The following is a 12,031-nucleotide window of genomic DNA, read 5'->3' as shown; positions in this document are numbered from 1 at the left end:
GACAAATCAAAAAATATTTAGGTATCAGCCAAATTTTTAGCTAACAGTTTCTGCTCAAGAAAAACTATCCTAAATGATGTTATACACTGCAGCATCTAGCAATTACAAGCAGAGAATACTAGGCGTCAATACCCATTTTCTAGTCGCCATGGCGCCTGGGATTTGTCAAACCCTGGCAATCACTCACTGTTGACTTTAGTTGGATCAGTGGATGTCTAAAACAATGTCACGTGCACGGGAAAAAGCCTCCAAATGATGTAGAAAAGCTTTACAGATGCATGTTTGTGGCTGACTAAGAAACAGCAGTCAGAGATAACTATGTTTTTTCATTGGGCAAAATGTGAAATACTACACATGCTTATATTGATTGCTACAAATTGAAATTTCAAAAAACCACATTTGCTACTAGCCATTCAAAATCAGTTTTCATACATAAGAAAAGTCACATTTTCTATGATCAATTCCACAATGCTCTATATAAGAGCGGTTTTTTTTTTATCACCCTGCTCTTTTCTCCAGTATACAATCTATACCTTTCGAGTTGAATAAAATACCAGAGATCTTCTCTTATGGATCGGTTTGTTTCATTTCCTCAAACTATATCATAAGTTACATCACAATTCTTATTCTAAAACTTCTGCAGAAATTGTCAAGCAATGTGATCAGTGGTTCTGACAAGAGGGAGAAACATGTGCATTATATATTCATGAATATACATCAGCTCAAATGCCCCCCCAAGGAACCATGAGTGACATTATTGTATAAAATACAAAATCAGAACATACAAATTGCCCAATAAGGTGACTAGAATATCAGAGAAAATAAATATATATAAAAAACGAATATTGGAAAAAAAGCCTATAAAAATATGGTTGTCATAATAAATTCCAAACCAATCAATAAGGAATCAAGAAATATAATGAATCAATAAACCTTTAATGGATTATCAATAAATCTTCACACAGCAACTCGGTGACAGATTTAATTAGTAGCCAGTGGCCAAACAAATATTGAACATTACATTGAAAAATGGAATTAATGCATCTATTTCAAAAACGCATTTTATTTCAATATTAACTTATTTTAATCTCTCACATAAGACATCTTATTATATTTTAATGTTACAATATTACCAGCTTTGACAAAAAATGTAACAAAATGGGAACTGCAACTAAGTGTTCCATATTGCATATAATACACAACCTCCTTATCGAGTAATTTTTTTTTCAGTCCAGAATTTTTCCCTTAAGATAGGGCTTGACAGATGCCATGGTGCCTACAAAATGTTATTACTGCCAAAGCTTTCTTCATGCATGGGGCCCACCCAGCCTCTTGATAAAGAGATTTTGTATGAATTATTTTCAAGAGTAAGCATTTAAATTAGTAGAATTGTACTTCAAGCTAGATAAGGAGCTCAAAACATCACTTTGCCCGGTAGGCTATAGTGCTCTTAAGATCATTCTGATTGGCACCTACAAATTTTTAAGTGTGGCTAGTATATAAATTAGAGTCTGAGGGTAACAAAATTTTTGGAATTTATATCAGCATATTTATCAATATTGAAGGACAGCATGCCCTCAAAAAGTCGAAAGAAAATATTATTTTAGACCAGTTTCTCATGGAAAAAATTACTTGGCTCCAAAAAAAAATTTATCTGGTGCCAAGATTTTTCAGCAATTTGTCAAGTCCTGCCTTACATATTAATATCAAATGGCTGAGTCTCCAAAGGGCTTGTTTTCTGAGGAACTGAGAGTGGTCTTTAAGAGACATTTCTTAAAGAAATGTTTTGCAGCCAAAAAAAGTTATGAAACACTGAATTAAAGAAATTTTTTTAAAGTCAGATTTTTCAGTAGAAGGTAGCATGAGAATCTTACAAAAAATATATATTACTTATAAAAAAGTGAGCAAATGTTACTTATAAAAAATATCATGGTATTACATCGATACTGTTCTAAAGGAAAAATGTTCAACATTACAATGCACAATTGTCTGCATAGAGGTAACAAGTTTCAGCATCATAAGGAACAAATCTGAAACCCAGATATTGCTTGGTTTTTATGATCTTATTACACAATGAACAATAATTTTCTAACATGTAAATTGCTATTTGCTCTGAAAAAAAAATCTGATTTTAACTGAAAGTTATTAGTGCATTTGTTCAAGTTAGTCTCCAGCTAAAAGATTTGATATACAATCTGTACATATAAAATAAAATTTTGCATATATAGCACCTCCAAAGCAAAATATGCTGAAAACTGTGATACACGTCGCAGAGTGACCAGTGTTTCTTCAGAACAATTTCAAAGAAAAATTTAAAGAGTAAAAAACACTATTATGGGAGTTTTTACCACGAAAGTTTTCAGTCAGCTGAGGGCTCATTGCAGAACAATGCAAAACATTCTGTTTAGGGGATATAACCTACCTAACAGAACCTGACTTGAACATCTATCGATAGACTACTTCAAGACTGTCAGTGCTGAGGAAAAATTGTCAAGCAACAATGGTTTGTGGGCCTGAATAATGACTTTTGAAATGTTTACCATTGTTCCCAAACAATACGTTTCAGATATGTTTATCCCTTTACAAAAGTTAGTAAATTCTTTAATGCTGTCGGTATATGGAGAAAACGTGGACAGCGCAAGGTTTTTAGCTATTACATAAACAATATAGAACTAGTAACAATCTCTCCAGGTCATTTTATAAGAAATTCCAGCTGGTGGACTACTTCAAAAAAAGGGTATCAATCAGTGTGGTGGGAGTCAATGATTGACAAAAAAAAAAAAAAATACAATATATCATTAGCTACAAGTGAACATTTTTTCTCTTTACTGATAGGCCAAATAGGAAGGCTGGTGGGAAAAAAACTCCACCTGTTTTGTGATAAAAAAAAGTCTAGAATCCCTCTCAATAAAGCAGGCTTTCTCTAATACAGCTGACTCTCAATCCCAGTTAGGCAGGCCAAGAGAGATTGTAGTGTATACTGAAACTTTTCTCTCGAATAATGATTGGTTGAATGAAAATATATTTTAAGCAAAGCAAAATGTATATATGTATTTTATGCACTTATATAGGGATTTGTAAAACATACCCGAAAAGATATTTCATTCATTTCAAGTAGATCATAACAAATTATTTCTAGCTATCAAGTAAATAACGAGGAATGTTTACAGTGAGCATTATTTACCATATATACTGTTTCTTGATTTAATACAATTATAGTGCATTTGAATATAAACAAATAAAGAGTATCAATGGGGTATCTCAGTAAATTTTTCTTGATGATCTTACCTTTACAAACAGCTGACAGATAAGCAGTTGATGCTACACTTCGTCTATTATTTTTAGACAATTTCCCAAGTTGCTGCACTTATTTTTGAGAGAGTGTATATGTTCTCTTGATCTTGTAATTTATAATTTAAATAAATTTAAATCCACACTCAAAAATTTCACAGGATATAAATGACTAAAGCCGGGAATGGAGCCTATTATATGTGCACTTATTTCCACAGTTCTATGAAAGGAGCACTTCAAAAAATTCTGAGCACCGTAGTCATAAACATGAAATAAATTTTATGCATAGTGGTGCATAAATTTCGTAAAGGAGAAGAATAACCATGCTCTTTTTTTCGATACCATAACATCTCACGAGACGTGTCTCAAGCGAATTTCTACTCGAGCTATTGCACTTACCTTTACAGAGGAAATACAACAGTATAGGAAATGTGTTAAACAAGAGATTGGAGCGCCATCCAGCGGGTATTTATAGTAACATGTGATTGTGAAGTTGTGTTTTTTATCATTCCGCTGACCACATGCGTCTCGTATTCATCGTGACATTCCCGTATTTTTCCTCAATTTTGGCGATTTCCTGAGGTAACCATATGTCCCGTATTTCCCGGGTCAGTCCCGATTTTTTTGCAGAAATGTCTCGGTTTTCCCCGTTTTTTTAGTGGGAGTTTTTTCTTGAATTTATTTTTAATCAAAAACGTTGATGGGTAATTTTGAAAACGCGATAACTTGAGTAGACGCACGGCCGACTGTATAGGCAGCTGCTGTAGGCTGTGGTTGACGAGTTGGCATTATTAGAGATATACAGTCAACCCTTCGGTTTACGAACGCCTCGGTTTGTGAACAATTCGGTTTGCAAACTAATCTTGTTATACGAACATGAAAAAAACGGGCTAAATCCCGAAGGTAGCATATTTCAGAAGTCTGAGATTAAATTTTTTTTCGACAGAATTTGATTGAAGAATTATATTTCATCAGAGTAAAATTCCTGCCACAGCCCACGGATCAGTAGGTCGTTTCAAACGAAGCTCCGGAGAAACAGCTTTTTCAAAGATGTTTTGCAATAATATCTCACCTAGAACTGACAGTCAGTAACTTCTGGAAACATTATCTTACACATATTGCATAGTTCTTATTTACAATGCTTGGCAGTGAGTGTATTACAAAGAACCATCAATGCAGCTGGGAGTATATTTCGTGGCCAAATAGTGTTGAAAACGGAGATTTCGTTGACTTAGACACTGACATTATAGATGATTTATATTCACGAAACCAGTGCGCTGGCATAATTTTCATTCCCTTTGCATTTCATCTCCTCCGAAATTATTGTAATTTTTTCAGTGTAGGTTTGATGATATCCATTGTTTATGCCAGGAGCTGTTCACACTAGAAATCTTCAGAGTACAAAGAACGGATTAATTCATTTTAAATCGATTCCTATGGGGAAAAATTGTTTCGGTTTACGAACGGATTTCAGGAACGAATTAAGTAACGTAATTTCACATAACTATGATCTAAAATAACACCATTTCCTACATTAATCATCATAACTTCTGTATTCAAGCTATTCAAAAAAAAGTTTTTTTGCTGATATTGCCTGTAGAAAGATCAAGCATTAATATTAAACACTTTTTTATTCCTATGCAGCTAAAATATGGATTTTTGAAAAATTAAATTTTGGACCATAGTTGTGTTATGAAGTCCCAACTATAGTCCATGAAATATTTCATGTTACAAATCACTTGCGAAAGAACCATAGTTGAGAGAATGTAGTACAACTATATCATATATCCATCTTTATCCTCTTTGCTAGAAGGTGAAGAAAGGGTTTTTCTAAATTCTACCCCTAAGGGGTAAAAAGGGTGTTTTTTAGAGAAATCATGACGAGCCAAAACAGCTGAAGCTATCATCAGGAAATTTGGTCAGAAGTTTCGTTTCATGACGTAAAGACTAACTATGAAGGGTTTTTCAAAATTCAACCCCCTAAGGGAGGGGTTCAAAGGTTGTATGGAGCAATCATCACTGAGTCGAAATCGCTCAAGTCATAAACATGAAATTTAGTCAAAATTATATTTCATAGTGTAGATACTCCCTAAGACTGGATTTCTGAAAATTCATCCCCGAGGGTGGGTTCAAATGTGTTACGGGGGATTCATCGACGAGTAATTTTCAGATAACCAAATCCACGTGAGTGAAGCTGCGGGTAACAGCCAGGGCCGTCTTGAGAACATCATAGGCCCCCGGGCCAAGTGATTTTTCTGTCCCTACCTGGGAAATTCTCGAAAAATTCAACTGCTTCTCGTTTTTCTGAGGCCCTCTCTTCTCTTGAGGGGCCCGGGCCGTGCCCGGACGGGCCCATGCGTTAAGACGGCCCTGGTAACAGCTTGTGGTCAATAAAAATAGTTGGATCATAGTTGGGAGAAAAAAGTAGAATTTTCTAATATTTTTCCTATAAATATTTTTATGCACACGCAATAGTAAAAATTTTTATTAAACATATGTAAGTACTAAATTACCTGTAATATACAGAACATCAATAGCGCAGAACAGCTTGTTGTAGTAACTTGTAGCTAAGTTTGCAGCTGACAATATAACATGAAAAACATAACCCTCAACTAACAGCTGATTCGCGGGAAAGTATCGGAGAGAGGGCGTCTCTCCTAACCACATCTCCATATTGCACTATCTATGCTCTTTGCTTTAGTAATTAAATAGTGCACTAGATGTTAGCATTTCGATTATCGATGTTTTAGTGAGCACAGGCGTTTGGACCATAGTTGTGTGAAATTACGGTACATAAACAGAGGGTTGTCTATATACTGTGTGTGTGTGTGTGTGTGTGTGTGTGTATTTGTATTTTCTCTGAATATTACACGTATTGGTAACACTTCCCGTGTCTTACTAACGCATCAGACATTTTATATTTATTCGGGCACAGCGTATTTATTTGAAATCGGTCAAACTTGTATTAACCACTTTACGATCAAGAGAGGACGTAATATTCAAAATAAATTCAAGCAAGTCTCCCTGTTCTCGGGTTTTGATTTTAATTCCTGTATATTTATTAACATTTCAGCACGATATATAAATATGATTTGCAGTCACAAGGAAATCAAAAATCATCGTTGGAACATGTATAAATTGGTATGAAAATATGACTCGATGAGTAATCAATATAAAAAATCCGAGAAACCCACTAATTGTATTGAATATCTAAATTCCGAAAATAATTAGTTTGGAGAGATATAGATGGCTTTTTTCTCAGCCAGAGATATCAAGGAAACAGTTACTTTCCGGATATTGTTCTGAGGTGAGCTCGGAAAGAAAAGTCATCACGTCTCCGCCGGGACTCGAACCCAGGCCCTCTTGCATACCGGGCAAGCATGCTACCATCTACACCACTGGAGACACATGAATCTGCCTTCCAAATTTCACGCACTGTGTCGTGAGGCGCTGAAGTAGAGGCATTAGTAGCCTCTCTACACTTCAGGAAATGGCCCCCGGGTGGGACGGTTTAGAGAGATATAGATGGCTTTTTTCTCAGCCAGAGATATCAAGGAAACAGTTATTTTCCGGATATTGTTCTGAGGTGAGCTCGGAAAGAAAAGTCATCACGTCTCCGCCGGGACTCGAACCCAGGCCCTCTTGCATACCGGGCAAGCATGCTACCATCTACACCACTGGAGACACATGAATCTGCCTTCCAAATTTCACGCACTGTGTCGTGAGGCTCTGAAGGGCCTGGGTTCGAGTCCCGGCGGAGACGTGATGACTTTTCTTTCCGAGCTCACCTCAGAACAATATCCGGAAAATAACTGTTTCCTTGATAATTAGTTTGATTAAAACTTTCTGAATGAATCGTTTTTCATCATGCCGCTGTGGTGGTCGAGTGGTTATAGTGCCGGACTCGTGATGCGAGGATCCGGGTTCGAACCCCACAGTGGTGGCAAATGCGCCACAGTGGTGGCAAATGGAAGGCGCAAATGCGAGCCGATCTCCCCGTTAAAAAGTCTCGCCACAGAGAGCAACAGTCCTACAACGGTAAATCATTCAACCATAACACTTCACTCATAGTTAGTAAAACTGGGGGCAGATGACAGCACTACACATAACAAGCATTACACAGAAACAAACTTTACGTCAGGTTGCACTACACGTACACGCACATTCCCGCATGTACCGATTCGTTGGGGGGGGGGGGTGCATGTGTGGTGTAGCAGTAGTAGGTACGGGCTCGGGGATCCATGATGTTCTTAAGTCAGCCGCCTCGTTGGGCAATTTGCCTGTTGTGGCGTTGTATTTGTATTTATTATTTTACTGTTTCCACCAGTCACATCTTCGTCACAAGAAGCTACCATTTTTACATCCTTCATTGAAGCTGTTTTTACGAGTAACAGAATTCCGATGAAAGTTTAAAATTACTTAAAACATATTGACAAACGTGTTATTTAATTCGAAAGACGGAAAAGAAAACGATTGCTCAGTAAACACTATGCACTGTGTGTATGCATCTTCCCTCAAAAGTCTTCCCTCACTTATCAAAGAAGGATAGCAAATTGCCACATTTTGGCGGAAAAGTGTTGCTTTAGTTAAAAAAAATTTCAAACAGATCTCATTTGGCTAACACTTTAAAAATCTAGTGATAAATTTGCCAACATAATGAACGAAGCTAACATGTAAGCTACACGTAATATAACAAGGTTTATTTATTTATTTATATAATATTGGTTGGCCGAGGCCTATACAAGGGAATGCGGAGGTGAAGTTAGACAGAGACGATTGATGTTGCTGTGGGGCCAGCAAAAGATCTCAGCCTAGGGCCTTGCCCCGGGATGTGGGGACCAAGGATACCATATAATACCAAAAAAGCAGAAAAATCCTACTTTAAAAGATGGGCATAAGGTCACAGGAATTTATTTCTCACGCTAAACAATGGTGTGCGGCTTTCTTCTGGAACAAATCAGGTTCATCTCGAGGTCTCCCAGACGGGAACCTTGTGAGCCTCTTGCCAGGGTCGCCTTTAGCGGTGGTACATAAGGCTTCGCACCCGGGTGGCACTTGACTCGAGACGCCCCTGCCAGTACAAGAAGCTCTGAGGGCTACAAATTCTGCATTCCTCATTGGCCCGCGGGGTCATGCGTTGGAGATCCTCTTCTTTAGTTGTATATAGGCTGACCATATTTGCTCGTGAGAAATACGGGAAATTGAGTTTCGAAATACGGGAAAATACGGGACAATGTGAATCATCACCAAAAATTATGCCAAAAGTAAGCAAAGTCGCCAACTCATGCTAAAATCATAGATAAGTCGCCAATCACGGAAACTGAGCGCCACTTCAAATTTCTGTGAATTAAAAAAAAGAATAATAATAATAATAGTGAAATGAATATTCTTGTTTGTTGTCGTAATTATCGTAATGTAATTTCTGAGGTGGAAAGATAACGTTAATCATTGATTTGAAGAATAAAAAGTCAAGTTGGCTTCGTTGAAATATGTGAAAAACCGGGATATTTTTGCAAAAAAAAGTCGAGACAAGCAAAAAACAGAAAAAATCAGGATTGTCCCGGAAAATCCGGGACGTATGGTCATTGTATTTAGTTACTTTGTCATTACGTTTAAAACAAGACTCCCAGATGGCAGCACACAAAACTACATTCCTAGATAAGGTTACCAACCGTCCTCCTTTTGTTATTTCAACGTCCTCCTTACGTTTCGGAAAATTCACCCTTTCGCCCTCCTTTTCACGTTTCCGGAATTATCTTTCTTTTTCCTTGGGGCAATTTTTTTTTTTTAATTTGAAACATATATATCTTAATTATATGGTGTTTTTTCCACATATTCACCAAGAAACCGTCGAAATTCCCTGAATTTTTTTCTGTGTCTGCCTTTTTTTAGAGGTTCGGAGTTGGGGAAAAATTATCAGTGCAGCTGATTTTACTGATCGTAATAGTAGCGCCATCTATTGGGGAAATCGAGATAAATGACGTCACCAAAATGGTACGTGCACAGGCGTCCTCCTTTCTGAGTTTGCGAATCTGGTAACCCTACCTATTTCCCTCTTCCCGCGATCGAGACAAATACTCTAGGAATAATAGGAATAGGGTTTGCAGGTTCGAAAACTGCGAAAGGAGTACGGCTGCAAGAACCCTTAGTAACGGCGCTTATTCCAGTTTTCACAATAGATGGCGCCACTATTCTGAACAGTAAAACCGGCTACAACAATAATTTCCCCAACTCCAAAACAGAACTGCTAAAAAAGCAGAAACAGAAAAAATTCTGGGAATTTCAACACTATTGGTGAATGTGTTGTGAGAAAAAAATACCAATGAAAAACTACTATGAAAAAATACTCATACCAATGAAAAAATATATGTTGCAAAGTGGGAAATATAATGCCCGGAAACCTAAATAGGACAAAATGGCGAATTTTCCGAAACGTAGGAGGACGCATGAAATGACATTGAAAAGGAGGACGATAGGTAACCCTAGGAATAGGGCCATCCAAAAATTAATACGCACATTATTACAAAATACAGTATACAACAAATGCCGAAAAACATCCATACAAAAAATATAGACACAAATTAAACCCCAAAAAAAAAAAAAATTAATGGAAATTTTGAACTAGAAATTTTGTAAATTGATTTAGCCAATTATAATTAGGACCTAAAGAAAGAAATTGTCTGAGGATTAATGAAAATTCAGAATTGATGAATGGAAAATAAGAAAAACAATTGTCAGAGATAATTTCAACACCCATGATGATTCCGATTCCAGAACTGAGATGAAAACTCAAAATTACAGAATCTGTGGAAATTCAGAATTTCACAATTGATGAAAATTCAGAAATCCCGAATTGATGAAAATGTAGATTTCCTGAATATATGAAAATTTTTAGATTTTAGGAATTGACGAAAATTTACATTTCTAGAATTTTCAGAATTGATGAAAGCCTTTAATAATTTTGGGTCTCCTTGTTAGATTCAGGGCTTTGTATCACATCTGAAATGCATTTGATCACTTGCGGCAAACATATTTTTGTGATCCCTCAATTATTTTGGATGAAAAAGGTTTAATTTGGTGATTTTTAAAGAAATTTTTTCACTTCTATAACCGTGAGTGCAGCTTCCCTCCTTCAAAGCAAAGGGCCCAGTGCAACCGCAACTATCGCACACTCTAAAGGGCAACCCTAATGGAAACTCAAATAATTCGTTCCACGACAGTCTCCCTCACACCAACCAGTGGCGTAGGAAGGCGGGTTCGGGGGGGGGGGGCGGCTGGCACATTGTACCAGGTCATACTTCATCAACAGATGAGGTACCATAATCTCATCCTTCCCACAAATATCATTCGCCCCAAGTCGTTCTGTGCAACAAGATCATATTTTTAACCCGAAAATCATAGTAATATTCAAGAAATCGTCAACGAATAAGGCAAATACCAGGAAATACTAAAGAATTTCTTATACATTTCGACACGCTATCGGTATCGTCTTCAGAGGATAAGAATATCGCGCTGACCAAGTTTCCCACTTCATTAATTTGTAAATCTTCAATCTCGGTTGCTTTTTTTTTGAGTTTTTGAGTGACCCATAATAATTCCACCGGATGTTTTTATATTTATGTGCATAGTAAAATGAGTAGAATTCGTGGTAATTTTTTCGAAACTTTTTGAGGATGACACCTTTGGACCCTTTCCTTATAAGTGCAATATTCACCGAGAAGTAAGTTCAATATTCAAATTCAAAAACGAAGGAAAGTTGGGAAAAAACAGATCTAAATGCGGAAAAACTGGTTTGCCCGCATTTAATGCAGTTTTTCGCCCCCAAATTTCATCCGTTTTTCAAATTCGAATACCTCAGTGAATATTGCACTTAGAAACGTGGAATTTTTTTTTGTTGGCAACAAGAGAGTTGGCGCAACAACTTTCTGATTGGGTTTTTGGGCACACGGCGACTGTGTAAAAAAGTTATTATTATTTTTTCAATAACTATACCACCCCTTCCAATTCGAATAATGTATCTGTTAGAGAAAGAATTACACGTTGTTTGGATACTTTTCTAATTGGAAGCGTCTAGGTTCAACGGTTCGCCAGTAAAATGATACATTGCCATACGCCCTATTACCCATGCACCATGAATGTCTTTAACTTGCAAGCCCATTTCAAAGGCTTGTTGGATAAAAGCGTTTTAAACCACGCCGAATTTTGCAGGTTGGAATTCCTAAAATCAATTTTCAAAAATCGTGTACGAAATCGCGTAAAGTGAGGGATACCTGTGTGATCTCTTATATTTTTAGTTTATATACAAATTACATATACAAAGAGGGTATTTTACCTGTTGTGGCCTTTGTATTTGTATGCTGAAAAAAAGAGCCCATAAAATATATAGATGTCAAATGTAACGAAAATACAGCAACCCAATATAAGAGCAATTATCACGAGAAAACAAATACACACTAAAATAAAACTAATATAAACAAATGATTACGATAAAATACACTGCCCATAAAAATTGTGGTTGCATTATCTAAAAGGCCCGTTTACATGGTACTCGGTTTAAACTTTCCAAACGTTTGCTAAACGGTAAGACCTGTTTCGCTACGAAACCACCTGTTCAAAAATGTTAAGATGCAGTAAACCTATCAGATGGCAGCACAAAATTATTTACTTTTTTATTGATTTATATGTAAACAAATTTTAGCTACAGGAGATCAGAGAAATTTTGATTTTTCTCATTTAATCT

The 12,031-nt window shown here is 36.5% G+C and overlaps 1 protein-coding gene across 7 annotated transcripts in view; it reads right to left on the bottom strand.

The window, feature by feature from the left end:
- LOC149074142 (uncharacterized) overlaps positions 1–3,707 on the bottom strand; it is a 326,315-nt gene extending 322,608 nt beyond the window's left edge. For 5 of the 7 annotated variants that reach the window (XM_089246470.1, XM_089246474.1, XM_089246473.1 and 2 more), the window contains exon 1: positions 3,289–3,707. The gene's annotated coding sequence lies outside the window, so the exon portion shown is untranslated. The remainder of the gene's footprint in view (positions 1–3,288) is intronic. The other 2 variants (XM_089246475.1, XM_089246472.1) reach the window with 1 other exon arrangement.
- Positions 3,708–12,031: the final 8,324 nt, after the last annotated feature.

This window comes from Pholcus phalangioides, unplaced genomic scaffold, assembly GCF_987345545.1.
Source record: "Pholcus phalangioides strain wild (caught in Gottingen) unplaced genomic scaffold, Ppha-v1.0 ptg000017l_1, whole genome shotgun sequence".
Classification (NCBI taxonomy): Eukaryota; Metazoa; Arthropoda; class Arachnida; order Araneae; family Pholcidae; genus Pholcus; species Pholcus phalangioides.
This window is presented reverse-complemented; position numbering and strand designations above follow the sequence as displayed.